The 15,720-nt window shown below is 42.5% G+C and overlaps 1 protein-coding gene across 1 annotated transcript in view; it reads right to left on the bottom strand.

Moving 5' to 3' along the window:
• GJA5 (gap junction protein alpha 5) overlaps nucleotides 1–14,547 on the bottom strand; it is a 40,032-nt gene extending 25,485 nt beyond the window's left edge. The window contains exons 1-2 of the mRNA XM_077842556.1: nucleotides 14,436–14,547; nucleotides 13,720–13,867 (exon numbers count right to left, since the gene is read on the bottom strand). The gene's annotated coding sequence lies outside the window, so the exon portion shown is untranslated. The remainder of the gene's footprint in view (nucleotides 1–13,719; nucleotides 13,868–14,435) is intronic.
• Between the last annotated feature and the right edge of the window lie 1,173 nt (nucleotides 14,548–15,720).

Raw genomic sequence — 15,720 nt, 5'->3', positions numbered from 1 at the left:
GGTTGTCTCTGCCACACCGATCTCAAGGACTCACAAATGACAAAACACTGGAGCTTGACAAGAACTTAAAGGGCGACTACGTCAGATGAGGACACTCAGGCTCACAGTGGTGAGGCAGCTTGTCCAAGATCAGGAGCAGAAGCCAGATCTTTCAAAGAATTGAGGAAATCTGGGGACTTCCCTTAGGGCAGAACAGACCAATTAACTGATAACAGATCCTCTGACCTCTGCTGGGTCTCTTAGCTGAAAGTCCCTGGAGTTTAACCTATTAAGAACTAAAGAAAAACACCTCTTTGCGTCCTGATACAGCTTGTCTCCAAGATCTAGTGATGACTCTAGATCCTGAAGGGTTTTGAGAGGATACGTAAAACTTTTGCTCTTAAGCTATTTTTAAACACCTCTGGCCAAATCATGAACTTGCTGATTTGGACTTTAGCCAAAGGATCTTCTATTACATGCATGGATCCCTAGAAGATTTATGGTGAGGTTCATGGGGCCTAGGAACCCCTGCATTCATACACAAAATTTTAGGGAAGAGGGACCACAGTCTTGATCTATTCACAAAGCATTCTTCATCCAGATAAAGTTAAAGATCACTGCTCTAGGTTGAGAAGTTCAAGAAAGGTTATTTTTTTACCAACCTCCAAGGTAATTGAAATGGCTGATAAATCTAACAGAGGTCAACATGACCTACCCTTTCCCTGACCTAGAAGCCTCTTATCAAACAGGTTGAAATCTGTTGCGCAGATATGAGGTGAGCTTCTCAGTCCAGTCTTCACCTGTTGGATATGAAAAGGCCCTCTGAGATCAGGTCGTCCATCCCTTCCTTTTATAACTTGTAAAGCCACACAACTACCAAAGGCCAGCACCTAACTTTAATCATGCCAAGGTCAGCACTCTTTAAGCTGCCTCATAACATTTCCTAGTATATATTAATACTTGGGGTGGGGGTGAGGAGATCACACAATAGCTTATTATTCTACAATTATGGAAATTAGGAATTATGGAGACTGAGATATACCACAATATGCCATCTACAAGGTGGAGACTAGGAAAACCAGTGATATAATTCAGTCTGAGTCTGGAGGTCTGAGAACTAGGGAAGCTGTGATGTAAGTTCCAGAATCCAATAGCCCAAAAATCAGGAGCTCCAATATCCAAATATCCAGGAGATGGATGTCCTAGCTCAAGGAGACAGAATTTGCCCTTCCTCTACTTTTTTGTTCTTTTGGGCCCTCAACAGATTAGATGATGCCTGCCCAAATTGGTAAGGGAAGAGGATCTCTTCACTTGAGTCTACTGAATCAAATGCTAATCTCTTCTGAAAACACCCTCACAGACACACCCAGATATCATGTTTCACCAGTTATCTGGGCGACCTTAGCCCAGTCAAGTTGACACATAAAATTAACCACCATAATAAGAAAAAGAGTGCTAGGGAAGACATAAATCACTAGCATAACTAGTGATCCCTGGGTGTCTCCAGCCAACTTGATCAATGAGAAGTAAAAATTTGTTAGTGGTGCCAATCTCCAAGAACCCTTCAGTCTTGAAAACCCTTTGACTAGGTGCTGGGCTAACAAATGCAGCATAAACCAGGGGATTTGTCCCTAAATTTGCAATCTTTCACAAACTAATAGGGATTTTTCAAATACTTAGTGAATAAAGAGGAAAAGGCCAAGTAGGTCTCCAAACTGAAAACAGCTGTGTCCTAAAAGCCCCAATGTAAATTGGTGATGTGCTATTTGGAGTACATTTTCCTGTAGAAATAATGTTGTAAAGTGTAGGTAGCTTCCCAGGCTAGACCCTAAAAGCTTATTTAAGGCATAATGTTGCTTAACTACAGCGCTGAGAGTACTGGAGACTCTAACAACCTAGTTAAGATGGTCTCAGGATGGGAAATAATGATGCCAAGTACTGACTAGGGACTCCAGGAATACATCCCCCTCTCTAGAGTTTCCAAAGAGTCTCTATCCCACACTACACTGAGGCTGGCATCTTCCTGCCTCCTTCTCTTCACAGAGAAGGGAAATAACATATACTTATCTCCTAATTTTGTTAATGAAAGAACTGACCCCTTCCACAATATCTCTTTCATAAAGGAATCTCTGGCCCCAGTCACAAATAGAAAGCTTTATTTTTTCTAACCCTTCTAGTGTTTTCCAAGTATCAAAAGTAAAAGCATATTATGCTTTTTGGTAGTACAGAAAAAGTGTAAACAGGACTTAAAATCCCCTATAATCACTGTTAACATATTGATACCTATTTTTATTCACCACATTTGTATCATTAAAATTTTTTTACAAAACTGAAATTGTATTATGAACATTGTCTTGTAATCTGATTTCCTTTCACTTAACAATATGTCAGGGACATTTTCTATGTTGATAGATATACATCTTCTTCACCTTTTTAATGATTATCAGGAGTATAGTGAAGGAAATGGCACCCAAAGGCAAAACAATCTGTTAATCTGTTTGTGTCTTTCTGTCTAGAAGAATGTTACCACTACACTAGAATTTGCAAAGACTGACACCTGTGTGGTACCTCCTAGACTGGTATGTCTCCTATTTCCCTTGTTGAGTCCTTGGGTTACACAGTTTCCTACTCTTTGGATTTACCAACATTCATTTCACTCCCTGTTATTGGGCATTTCAATTTTTTGATACTATAAATATCACTTGTTGAAGGTAAGTAGTACCCTTTTGAATTTCTAAAACAAAGTAATTTGTGCTACTAACATATTCCCTCTCTGCCCCGAGTGAGTTACTCCATGTGATTCTGAGCCCTCATTTCAAAGCCTTGCAAACAGCTCGTGGGAAAAAGCAGAATTTCTGAACAATTCAAAACAAAACAAAAAATACTAGGCTCCCTATCAACCAACCCCTTCCCCACCACATGTAAAACACAAAAGGAAGTGGCTGGGTGAGTGGTGAATAAGTAGAGATAAGAGTGACCTTGACAGAGCCTGAGAAAACTCTGCAAAAATCTTGAGAAGGGATTTCTATGGGGAAACATGGGTAGAATTTTAAATCCTGAGCAGCTAAACAAAACTTTGTCAAAACTCTTGCCTCCTCCGTGGGGCCTGCTGCTCCCAAAACAACTATCTCCTGTGCCTCTTGCCTCCAGCCCTGCCCAGGGTTCAGTGCTCTCCAATGTATCCCTGGAATTGAACAGCAGCTCTGCCCATGGAGGCGAGGACATGTGCAAGACACAAAGGCTGATGGAACAGTGAGAGCCCAGGGAGAAAAGTGCTGATCAGGGACTTAGGAGACCTGAACTCAGGTCCTAACTGACACTTAGAGTCAAGTGAACTTGAGAAGTCACTCATGCTCTTTGGCCCTCAGTTTCCATATTGGTAAAAAGAAGAGATTGAGTTAGATTACAGTGACTGTTCCTTCCAGTTCAGTGTCTATGATTCTAGACAATTGGTTCTCTCTATACCAAGCCAAAGCTTGGAAGAAGCTGAAGTTTGACTTGAATGCCCAACTTTATATGTGCTCTTGTAGTTGTTCTCTGGGTAGCACAAAATATGTCCTTAGACCTTTTTTATTCCAGCTGGTGGCACTGTATTGAAAACTCAAGGTCATACCAGGTAAGGAGAACAGAAGTAAGCAAACACTTGGAGGCGTGTTTCAATCAGGATGGTTTCAGCTGACAATAAGGGAAAGCCCAGGTGCTTCCAATCACACTGCCACTATACTGTGGGAAAGTAGAGGCTATGTTAATGGCAATGGATGGCCTACTCCTTACTTATCCATGTATTTATTCATTTGAAAACCCCACTGAGTTTAGTACTGTGTTGGGAACCAGATGTACAAATGACTCAAACATGACATCTAGATTAAAAGTCACCAAAACCTAAGGTGTCATAAAGTGTCTGGGGTGCCCAGACCCCTCTGAGAGCCAAATGAGTGGTGTTGCCAGCCAAGAATTCCATGGGTATGGAGAACTAGTTGGAAGAAAAATGGTGTCTTGGTTTAGCTCGCCATGTCTAGGAGGATATCCCTATATCTAGATTGCGGAGGCTGGGCAATACATGCTGGAAGTTGATGGCAGAGGCTATAAAAAGGATCAAGGTGGAGCTCTGACCTTGAAGGAAATTGAAATGAAATTAGGAACCTTGCCCGTTGGCATCTATTCACCCTATACACAAGGGTGCAGAGAGAGAAAGTCACATTCTAGTTCTGGCTTATTAACCATGGATGTGCAAGTGGCCTTATCATGATGGTTGAAGCATATACCTGACCTGAATAGGAGGGAACCTTGACGGGTATGACTGTCAAACAAATGATAATAACAGAAGCAACAATACTAACACAGTGCCAGACAGTGATCTAAGTCCTTAATACATGGTGGCTCATTGAATCTTCATAATAACTCAGTATAAGTACTAGTGCCCCCATTCTACATAGGAGGGAAGCAAGAATAGAGACTTTGTCCAGGGTCACACACTGGTTAGTGGTACAGCTAGGGTTTGAATCCAGGCAGCTGATTTCAATGTCCGTGCACTCAACCACAAAATCAACTACACGACAATGTGAGAAATGCCACAGTAGAGCTAAAGTCAGAAGGCTGTAGGAACCGAGAATGGGGCAAGTCACAAAAGTGCCAGGGGAGCTCCACAGAAGGAAAGACATTGTGGTATGTCTTGAAGAGTGAGTAGAAGCTCTCCAGATGGAGAAATGGGGAGAAGTACATCTCGGGCAGTATGAGACAGCATGAGCAAAGGCATGAGGTAAGAAAGAGAGATGGCATTTTTAAAGACCACTAAATAATTCTACATTGTTAGACCAAAAGGTATGTGGGAACTTGGCTTGTAAAGAAGTCAGAGTTTAGGGCCAGATTTTTAGGAGCTTTGCAAGCCACGTTAATTTGTTCTGGAGAGAGCCAAACAACGGGATGAGTCAGGATTGTTTTCCAATTTTCAGGGACTCACAGGATGATTTCTTAGTTGCCCTATCTTGGATCACACCCAATATAAGATCACTTCTGCTTTGGCTCCCTGCTCCCTGCTTTTAGCTTCCCCACCCCCAGCAATTAGAGGCAGAGCTCAGGGCCAAGAATTTCAGTCTTACTCCCAGTCCAGGGCTGGGTGAACACATAGTTGCTTGAAGGCAGAGCTGGGCAGAACACCACAGTAGTCTTTTCCCATGGAATCCTGGGCTCCTCTCTCACCCTAAGACTGCCCAAATCCAAGAAAATCCAAATGGAATGGCAGCAAATAACTTATTTTCTTTAGAATCTCCATAAAGAGCCCTAAGAATAAGCACCTTCATCAGAAGGCTACCTTGGACTTTGTAAGTAAAGGGATAAATAGACATTATATCTTGATTCCTCCAACAACACATCTTCCAATTCACCAGTCAATTGTCATTCTCTCGAGGACACCCCTGCAGCCTTACTAAACATCATGCATCTTTCAAGTTACTATGTTTCTACATCCAAAAGTTTCCCCTACTTATAAGTAGAATAGGCTAGACCTACTTATAGGCCTCAGGCCACCCGGTTCTTGGTGTCTCTGTGACCATTAAGAAAGAGGCTACTGGAGGTCCTGTGGCCTCCAGGGCAGAGTAACACACTCACAGCAACAATCCAACAGCAGCCCCAAAGCCTTTAAAACAAGGTATGTCAGAAAGAACTCTGAGCTCAACTCAAAGGCAAGCTCTGTCACTTGTGGCTGTGTGAATGGGCAAGATCCCCTTAACCTCTTCAAAGCTAAAGTCCTCATTGTAAAACAAGTATTCCTTTTATAAAAAGACTGTTCTGCCCGGGACAAATCCATCCCAATATTGTAATGAACTAATGTGTTCCAAACCACAAAGTGCCATGCAACCTATATTATTATCAGATTCTTGCTCTCCCATACCATGGGAGAGCTCTTCCTATGAGTGGAAACTATTAGGGCTTGCCAGTAGCATGTCAACAACCAGGAACAGCTTAGCATGGAGCTGTGCCCATAATTGTAGGACAGAACAGGCAAAGTGCAGGAAATATGTCAGGTCAGCTTCTGTATAAACCAGGGTGGGGACTGGTAGGGGAGGCGGGAAGTTTTTCCCACTGCTGTTGTTCCTGTATGCCTTCATGCCCATTCTCCTCCTGATCGCATCTCTATCCCCAGGCCCAGGTAGTGAAGTGGTGCTCAAAGACTCTAGAGTCCAGAAGCTGTTGGCACAGACCATCCCCAGGGGTGGGGGGAAGCCCTATAAGAGGTTTATTTGTGTTTTACTTTTGATAAAGTAATAAGGTAGACAAGTCAAAGACAGATTTGGATCTTTCTAGTTTGATCAGTTGAGATCACAAAGAGGGGCTTGGCCTGATGGGAAGAAGTCCACAGGTAGGACAGAAGGAAGTCAGGCATACTGAACCCAGAGGAAAGAGGGACATGAACAGAGCATGCTGGTATTTGAAAGACTGGCCTAAGAGGAAGATCTGCCTTATTCGGGGCAGCTCAAAAGAGTGGAGCTAGGATCTATGGTAGGAACGAGGAGAAAGAGTATGGTTAACATGAATTTAATCTTATTGGAAATCGAAGTGCTTCACAAGTATCACGACATCAAATCTTCACAACGATACCATGAAATGGTTACTATTATTACCTTCTATTTTACAGGTGAAGAATCCAAGGCATAGAGGCTAGACAACTTGCCCAAACCACATAGTAAGTAAATGACTGAGCCAGCCTCCAAAACCAAATGTTCTAGCTTCAGAGTCCTATAAAAGCTTTCTGCCTAGTATAAGAAAGGTACTTTCAGAGGTTGTCAATTTAAAAAAGAGGGAGCTGTTTTATGGGAGTATTTAGGCTAAGGCTAAGGAGCCATTTTCATGGGATGCTTTTTTGGCAGAAAGTGTGAGAAACCAAAGCTTCCACTTTAGGCTTGGGGAGGAGGGAGAGAGAGGCTGGGGGTGGGGGAAGAAAATGGAAGGAACAGGAGAGGAAAGATGGAGAGGAAGAGGAAAATGAGGAGGAGGGGGGGACATTTGTTGGAAGAATGTTGGGAGTGGAATGCAGAATAAAAAAAAAAAAAAAAAAACAATAACAACAACAACAAAAAACTTCTGAAGATTCAGATTTGAGAACCAGAAGGACTGCCTAGGATCCAGGGAACAGGAACGAATTAACCATTTCTTTGGGGCACAAATACCCAAATAAATTAGCTCTAATGGATTTCTGTCTTTTTGCCATTCTGTGAAGGATTCAAATTCCAGGAAAGAACATTCCTTCAGCCTAGCCTTGGAAAGATTGTTTAAAAAAAAAATCACTAATATTCGTGGTGTGTTTATTTTCTACCAGGCACTGTTATAAGCACTATATTTACACACATTTTCTTATCACAATAAACCTATGAAGAGGATACTATTTAGTTAAGAAACCGAACCACGGAGAGTTTGAGTTAGCAGTCCAAATGAGCACAGACAGTCTAGTGGCAGAGCTGGGATCTAAGCCGAGGCCATGTGGTGCCACCATGTCATGCTCCCCCTAACATCAACAGGGAAAGAGCATGTCCCTCAAAGCAGAATTTTTTATGCTGATGAAGGAGGGGAATGGATGTGAAGAGATAAAACCCACAGATGTTCTCTTATTGCTTCGTCCTGTTAGAGGAAAAAGGGAGGACTCCTGAGGTGACTTCTAGCCAAGAATTCGACATTCAAGTCTCTGTGCTTACCCTCTGACCATTGCAAGGGGAAGATGAAAGCAAGCTAGGAGCAAAAAGAATTAAATAACAGATGTAGAACAATGAAGTTGTTAGATATCTATAACAAAAAGACCGAATGAAATGCAGATATAAGAGAATTAATAATTTCTGAACAGGAAACCCCCAAATGACAAAATTCTGAGGGAATAAAATCCAAGCCTATAAAAGCTAACTCGAAAGACAACAAAGGAAAGATTCCAAATACGGAAGAACTTTGAGAAACTGAGATCAACTGGAGAAAAGCAAAAGCCAATTTCTCACAAATACTAAAGACGTGATGTGAGGCTCTAAGTATTCTAAGAGGCTAGACTCCACTGAGGTTCAGGATGAGAATTTAGAGTCAGGCTGCTGGGGTTAAATCCTACCCCCAGCACCACCACTTGTGGTGCCTTGGGAAAGTTGCATGATCCCTCCGAGTTCCAGTGTTCTTACATGTAAAATTGTAATAATGCCTATGTCAAAGGGAGGTTGCAAGAAGAAAACAAAGTGTGAGAATGTGTTAAGCACAGTGCCTGGCACAGAGCAGGTGCTTACCAAATATTAGCTAGTGGGCCACTATTTGTTAGCTCCTACAGGCCCAACAGTCTTGGGACAGCACACAGGGACCCCTTGGATTGGAGCCAGTCCCTCTTGGATTGGAATCACAAGTAGCAAGCCTAGAACAGCAGAGATCTGGACCAGCATAGGAAGCCAAGGAAGTCAGTGCTGTGAACAGATGAAGACAGGCATGGAAGGGCCCTCAACAGATAGATGCTCAGGGTTAGGAGAGGAAATAAAATCCTCATCTAAGAGTCCAGATGCTGGAGGGCCAGAAATGAGGCTCTGGAACAACATTCCACCTGAACTATAATTGTAAGAGCTCTTTGTATAACTCTCAGAAAACCCCTTTGAGATCTCCCAGGAGTCAAAGAACAGAGCCCTGGGCTGGCAATCAAGAGCCATTCTGTGGCCACAGGTAAGTCATTTATACTTTCAGGGTCTCAAGTTCCTTGTCTGAAAAACCGGGGGTGGTGATATCCACCTCAAATCACTACAGTGCAGATTAAATTAGGTGATGCCTGTAAATCTCCTGGCACATGGTAGATGCCAAATAAATAATAGCTTTCCTCCCTTCCACCCACTGTTATAAAACAAACAGTTATACATTAAACAGGGAGTCTGGTGGGGGCAGAAGAATAAGGTAAGTGGCTGCTTTTTAAACTTAATTTCCAGAACATTCCTGTGTTCCAGCAAATCCATCTCTTTGCCAGTCTCACAGTCTGGAATGACCTCCCCATTTCATCCTATCCCACCTTGTCTAGCAAAAATATTTTATCCTTCAAGGCCAAGTACAAATATCACTACCTCAAGGAACTGTTTCTGGAAATTCCCTCAGCATGTGACTTATTCTCCAGTTTTGCACGTATATCCCTCTGCTGTATGCTGTAATCAGCTCTTGAAAACAGAGACTGTCTTATACACTTTGTTATTATTCACAGTCTAGGCTACATCATGCATTTTTTTAGCACCTTACTTTCATGGGTTCTAGGGAGCATCCTGTCTGGAGTAATACCTAGTACCTCCACGTTGACCTTACCAATACGAGGAGGGGCTTATCTAGTTGGGATATTTGGGAACAAGTTTTGGGCATGCAAGGCCAACTTGATTGTTCAGTACAGTGGCTAGGGTCCCAAATACTGGTAGGGCCACACAAAAAAGTTTTGATTTCTTTTAAAATCAGAAGAAAAGGGGCAACTGGGTGGCTCAGTTGGTTAAGCATCTGCCTTCGGCTCAGGTCATGATCCTGGGGGTCCTGGGATGGAGCCCTGCATCAGGCTCCGTGCTCAGTGGGAAACCTGCTTCTCCCTCTCCCTGTACCTGCCCTTCTCCCTGCTTGTGCTCTCTCTGTCAAGTAAATAAATAAAATATTTTTAAAAATAAAATTGGAAAAAATCTTTTAGGTTGGGTACAACAAAAAATTATTTTTTAAGATTTATTTATTTTATTCAGAGAGAGTGAGAGGGACAGAGAGAGAGAATCCCAAGCAGAGCATGGAGCCTGACAGAGGGCTCAATCCCATGAGATCATGACCTGAGTCAAAATCAAGAGCCATACACCCAACTTACTGAGCTACCCAGGCACCCCCAAGAAAACATGTTAAAATGTAATGCTAATAAAGAAATGTAATGCTAAATTCATCCTTATGCCAATGCAAATATAATTTTTAGTATTTGTTATGGAGGAGGGGACCTCTGAAGGCAAAAGTGTCTATGACCCATAAAAGTCATGATGCAGCTCTGTGGGCATGGGTGACCCTTACTCTCTCTTCCTCATAGGGAGCTGTCTGCCATCAGTAAGCTAGCATTTAGCCTGCTCCTTCATGCTCACCATTGGACAGGGGTATAGCTATGTCCAGCATTGCTGGGTGACTGGGAAGAAAAGCCCACTGCTGTTACATACCATAGGCTAAGCCTTGACCCTTAGGCTCATCAGTAATAAATGTGATATATTGATGTCTTTCCACCTGGCTGCTGTGCCATTCTCGCCTATTTTTCCAGACTTGGATAGAAAAGGGGATGTCTTTTATTTGAACACCTGCAATCATTGTATCAATCCTTTAAGTGACCTTGTCAGGTAAATATGACCCTTAGTCAACAGATGAAGAGAATTTTCAGAATTGAGTCAAGGTCGGTTAACAAATGGGTTTGGAACCCTGTCTTTTGGACTCCAAGTTAAAGCTCCTTTCTGCCACTACATTAAGAAATTGAGTGTTGAATCAAAATGGCCAGAGGATATTTACCAGGCCCCACAGAGCTTGGTTGAGTCTTTCCCAGAATCGTTAACTTGACAATTAGAAGCTCTAGCTGAAACCTTTGACATTTGCCATTCCTTTAATAAACGCTTTATAAAGTTCTAAATCCATTTTCCTGCCATGAAGACACTTCATCTGTTGGAATATATTTTGACACTCTCTTCTGCTATCTTTATAGGAACAGACTGGGGGTAGGGGTTCTTTATTTACTAAAGTATTTAGGATATAAATATAATGTTTGATTTTCATGGAGACAGACATAAATATGAATAATAAGGTACTTCTTGAAATTAAACTTCCATTCCAGGAGGCCAACACTCAGGATTAGCCCTTTCTACTATGTCTGGTCTGTAATTAAATTTCCCCACTAAGAGATGGAAGGGAAAGAGGCTTTGGGGATGAAACTGACACATGGCTGTTCTTCTGCCATTATTCTTGGAAGACTCTGTTTCCTCTCAAACCAAAACCCAATAGATCAGGGGCCTCAGATATTTGCTAAAAGAAATGTTGTGGGAGAAAGGAATCTCCCACTTTCTTTGCCAGATGGAATTCCAAGATTGTTGGGCAAGATGAAGTAAAGGATTTGCCAGAGGAGAGTCCTTAATTTCCACCTTGGATTTGCATGCATTTCTGCCTCACCTTGTTGCTATCCACCAACCCCAACTAATTGTGAAGCTTGGCTCGCCCAAGTGCCTGCAGTTTCTTCACAGCAAAGATTCAGACAAGATTAAGGCAAGCCAGATTCTGTTTTCTAAGCTAGGCTTATGTTCACAAAACATTCTACAAGATGGTTTTGCAAATACAGGTGAAGCATCTGAGCAGCCTAAGTTAGCTCTCTTTGCTGTAAGTGCTATAGACTTTGCATTCTCCTCTCTCCCTCATGTTTCATACACACATACACATTACTCTTCTTCGTCCTTTCTTCCTGTTGGACTGTGAGCTCCATGAAGGCAGGGACCATGGCTGTCTTTTTTTTTTTTTTTTTAATTATTTATTTATTTATGATAGTCACAGAGAGAGAGAGAGAGAGAGAGAGGCAGAGACACAGGCAGAGGGAGAAGCAGGCTCCACGCACCGGGAGCCCGACGTGGGATTCGATCCCGGGTCTCCAGGATCGCGCCCTGGGCCAAAGGCAGGCGCTAAACCGCTGCGCCACCCAGGGATCCCACCATGGCTGTCTTGTTCACAGCTTTGAGCGCAGTGTGTGGCTGTAGAGAACACAGGTTAAGAACATGGGCTCAAGGGGAAGATAGACCTGGATTTGAATCCAACTGAGCTACTTAATTCATTGTAGGACTTACAGAAAGTGACTCCCTATTAGTCAGTATTCTCATCTGTAAAATGTGGGTGATAATAGTTCCTAGAAGATTAAATTAGCTCACACATATAAAGCATCCAATTGTTTTGGCCCCTGGTACTTTATAAGTGCTTATTTAGTGTATTTTCACTACTAAATGAGTATTTTGAGTAGAATTTTTAAAAACGAGATTGAGCTCAGGCAAGAAGAATGCAGAGGACTGGCCTCATTAAGGGGGATTCTTCTCCAGCCCCCTGGGATATTGCCTGATTGGCTTCTGGGGTGGGAGTGTCCTCACCAAGGAGGCCAATGAGCAGATCCTAAACAGTCCCAGGAGGAATAGCTCCTGCCATGCTCACCTTCCCTCTCCTCCTGCCCCTACTCCCACAGCAGTGGGAACTGAGACCCTTTGTTCAGTGAGACTCCTTGTTCCCGAGAAGAACCTGATCCAGAGCAAGGGAGACAAGTTCCACTGTGGAGGAAGTGTGCCCAGGTCTCTCACCTGCCCCGGGTGAACATCTCAGTCTGCGAGGCTATCAGCTCAGAGCCTGCCCCTGCTTCCCGGGTTTGTCCAGCCCTCATGGCTCTCCTGATAGTCCCCTGTGGGAACGGCTGCCCTCAGAGGCCTGGGGCAGGAGTGCAGCTGAGAGGGGGGCTCTCTTTCAAATAAAGACTGGTGGTTGTGGGTGTAGGTGTGTGTGTCATGGGAGGGGCAGACTAAGATGGGGGACCTATGTAAGGGTGCCCCATATTAACATATTGAAAACTCCAATACAAATGTGATAAATTGAAGTTTGGGGGGAAAGAAAAGAAAATGCAAAGAAATGTGTTAAAGCACTCGATTGTCCTCAAAAGGCTAAATTGTCTCCACTCCAATCATAAGACTACAATCAGTCCTATGAAATGTTCAAGAAGCTCTAGAACTTAATTACAAACAAAAGTCTCTAAAGCATTACATTTAAAAACATGCACTAGGGACGCCTGGGTGGCTCAGTGGTTAAGCGCCTGCCTTCAGCTCAGGGCGTGATCCTGGAGTCCCGGGATCGAGTCCCACATGGGGCTCCCTGCATGAAGCCTGCTTCTCCCTCAGCCTGTGCCTCTGCCTCTCTCTCTCTCTGTTTTTCATGAACAAGTAAATAAAATCTTTTTTAAAAAATGCGATAAACGTTTCTTACCTTAGGAGATTTGGGGTATTCTTTCTTTGTTCAGTTACTACATCAGATATTTTGTTAGTTTTTCCCTTTGATGATTTTATCTTTATACCAATATCTGAGTTAGTGTCTTTAGATAGTCTCCTTTTCACCATAGAAAGGGCTTTTTTCTTCTGATTATATATATAATACATACTCAACATAAAAAAAATTCACAATGCATAAGCCATAAGGAAAAAAGTAAAAAATTCACCTGAAATGCCACTACCTTGAAATAATAACTATTAGCATTCAATGATTATATATCTATGTAATCTATACATCAATATTTATATTTGTATAGATATGCAGACACATATGTGACTTTTCATAAAAGTTGTAGATTTTCAAAAATTATGAAGACCTATATTTTCTTCAGTGCAGTGTTCTATATATTCCTGACACAAAGATCTAGGAAATAGGGTGGTGTCTGATATGTATCTCAGTTTTCTCTACCTATGTATAACTAGATATATGTATCATAAAATATCTATAAGCAAGTAGAGATTTGTATGGCTAGCTATATACAACTGCCTAAATAGAGATCAGCTTATATGACATGTGCATTTTTTTTGGCATCCTAATATGAATTCCTACATTGTCAACCAATCATCCTGTATGTATAACAAAGAATATGATCCATTTTGTTCTTTTATAAGTTTCATATATAATTTGTGATTTGTTACTTTAAAGATTAACCTAGCACATGTCACAAGGCAGTGGTAACATGGCATATATACAAACCTGAGATCATGGGGATCCCTGGGTGGCTCAGTGGTTTAGCGCCTGCCTTTGGCCCAGTGAGCGATCCTGGAGTCCCCGGATGGGGTTCCGCGTCGGGCTCCCGGCGTGGAGCCGGCTTCTCCCTCTGCCTGTGGCTCTGCCTCTCTCTCTCTCTATGTTTATCATGAATGAATGAATGAATGAATGAATGAATGAATGAATCTTTAAAAAAAAAACTCTGAGATCAGGAGATCTTATGATCAGGCTCTAAACCTAGGAGACTGTTTGAAATTCAAAATCCAAAGAGTGATCGCAGCTCAAAGTAGAGCAGAACACAGGGAAAAAATGTCAACTCTGAAAGGAAACTGTGAGATCACCTACTGCAAATCACTCACTTTAGGAATGATGAAACCAGAACCCACTAAAGTGGACAGCATATCTAGTGTGGCTGAACTTCTACTGCTTTCCTGAATCATCACCCCACCTCTTTCTATCAGATTTTTGTTTCCCATTACATGTGGCAAAGCTGGTTTTCTTTTTTCCCAAAGCACATTTGCCCAGGAAATACTTGCATCTGTTTAATTCAGACATTTTCAGAGATTGAGTCAGAGGTGGAAATAGAGGAAACACGGTCCCTGAGAAATCAGATTTCATTATATCTAGAAAGGGCAGACAAGGGTAGAGGAAATAATAGTATTATAACAATTCTAACAATAGCAAGGCTGGGCAGCACTTACTGTGTTTCAAACACTGTCCTCCTACTTTAAATATTAATTTAAGCAAATAATGTACATATATTCTCAGATCCATACAACCACTCAGTGAAGCAGCCACTCTTATCCCTCCTCTCAGGAGGAAACTGAGGCATACAGAAGTTAGGAGACTTTCCAGGATTATATAGCTAGGGAGTGGCGGAGCCAGGATTATGAACTCAACAATCCAGCTCTGAATTCCAGCCTCTTGAGGACCATCCTGCATGGCCCCGCCCAGGGGCAGGAGCACAGACGTGCTGCAGGCGTGTAGCTGAGATGGTGGAAACAGAATTAATGAAGCCCTTGCTTTTGTCACCCCACATGCCTGGCAAGAGTGCAGACGATTCCAAGGGCAGTCCTGGCCCCTCTCTCAGTTTACCCTGCCTGAGTCTGAGCCTCCTGCCCAGAGCTTCTATAACTGTTTGTTGGCCCTTTCTTGGTTCTTTGCTCCTTGTTTGTTTTTTATAACATTGAGTGAGAAGATCTTAAACATATGCAAAATTAGTCAAAATAATAAAATAAATCCCCATGTACCCAGGTCCTACCAACAAATGTTTTTAAAAACTATATTATTAATTTCATTTTTCACTCTTCTAAAATATGTTTCCATGTGTTGTATAACGTGCTTGTATATTAACACCTCATGTATTTTATAATTTATGGGTAATTAAATGAACGTACATTGCAGGGCCTGGTTATATGGCTATTAGTGATGTCAGGACATAACTGACGTGTCAAAGCGGAAATTGAGCTGGAATATCTGGGTCCTGGTTCTGGCTCCACTGCTCACTAGTGGAGTGAGTGACCTTGTACAAGTCACCTCCCTTCTCTGAACATCATCCTTCTCATCCATGAAATAGGGCTGGTAATTCTATCTACCTCTCAGGTTTGTCATGTTCAGGAATATGAAGAGCTTTACAACAGTATTGAGCCACATAAAGGTGGAGAGCAAATTAGACTAATATGAGGTGGATATCTATGGCACCAACGCTGAAAGCTGAAATCCAAGGCCAGGAGGATCAATTTGGGGATCACACCAGGAGGCATGAAGTGGAGAACCAATTGCTAACCAAAGTTACCTAGGTGGGCTTTATAATATGGCCCCTTTGTCCCTCCTGTGTATTTGAGGCAGCTCGAGTCCTAGCTGGGTGCAGGATCACTTCAGGTCAGCTGGTGCCTTTTGAGCCGCAGAGGTCATGGGATGACCGAAGAAGGGAGGCTGGGCCTCGTTTTATCTCCTCAACCCTCCTTTTTGCAGCCTAGTTGGATG

This window comes from Canis aureus, chromosome 12 (genome assembly GCF_053574225.1).
Source record: "Canis aureus isolate CA01 chromosome 12, VMU_Caureus_v.1.0, whole genome shotgun sequence".
In the NCBI taxonomy this organism is placed as follows: Eukaryota; Metazoa; Chordata; class Mammalia; order Carnivora; family Canidae; genus Canis; species Canis aureus.
This window is presented reverse-complemented; position numbering and strand designations above follow the sequence as displayed.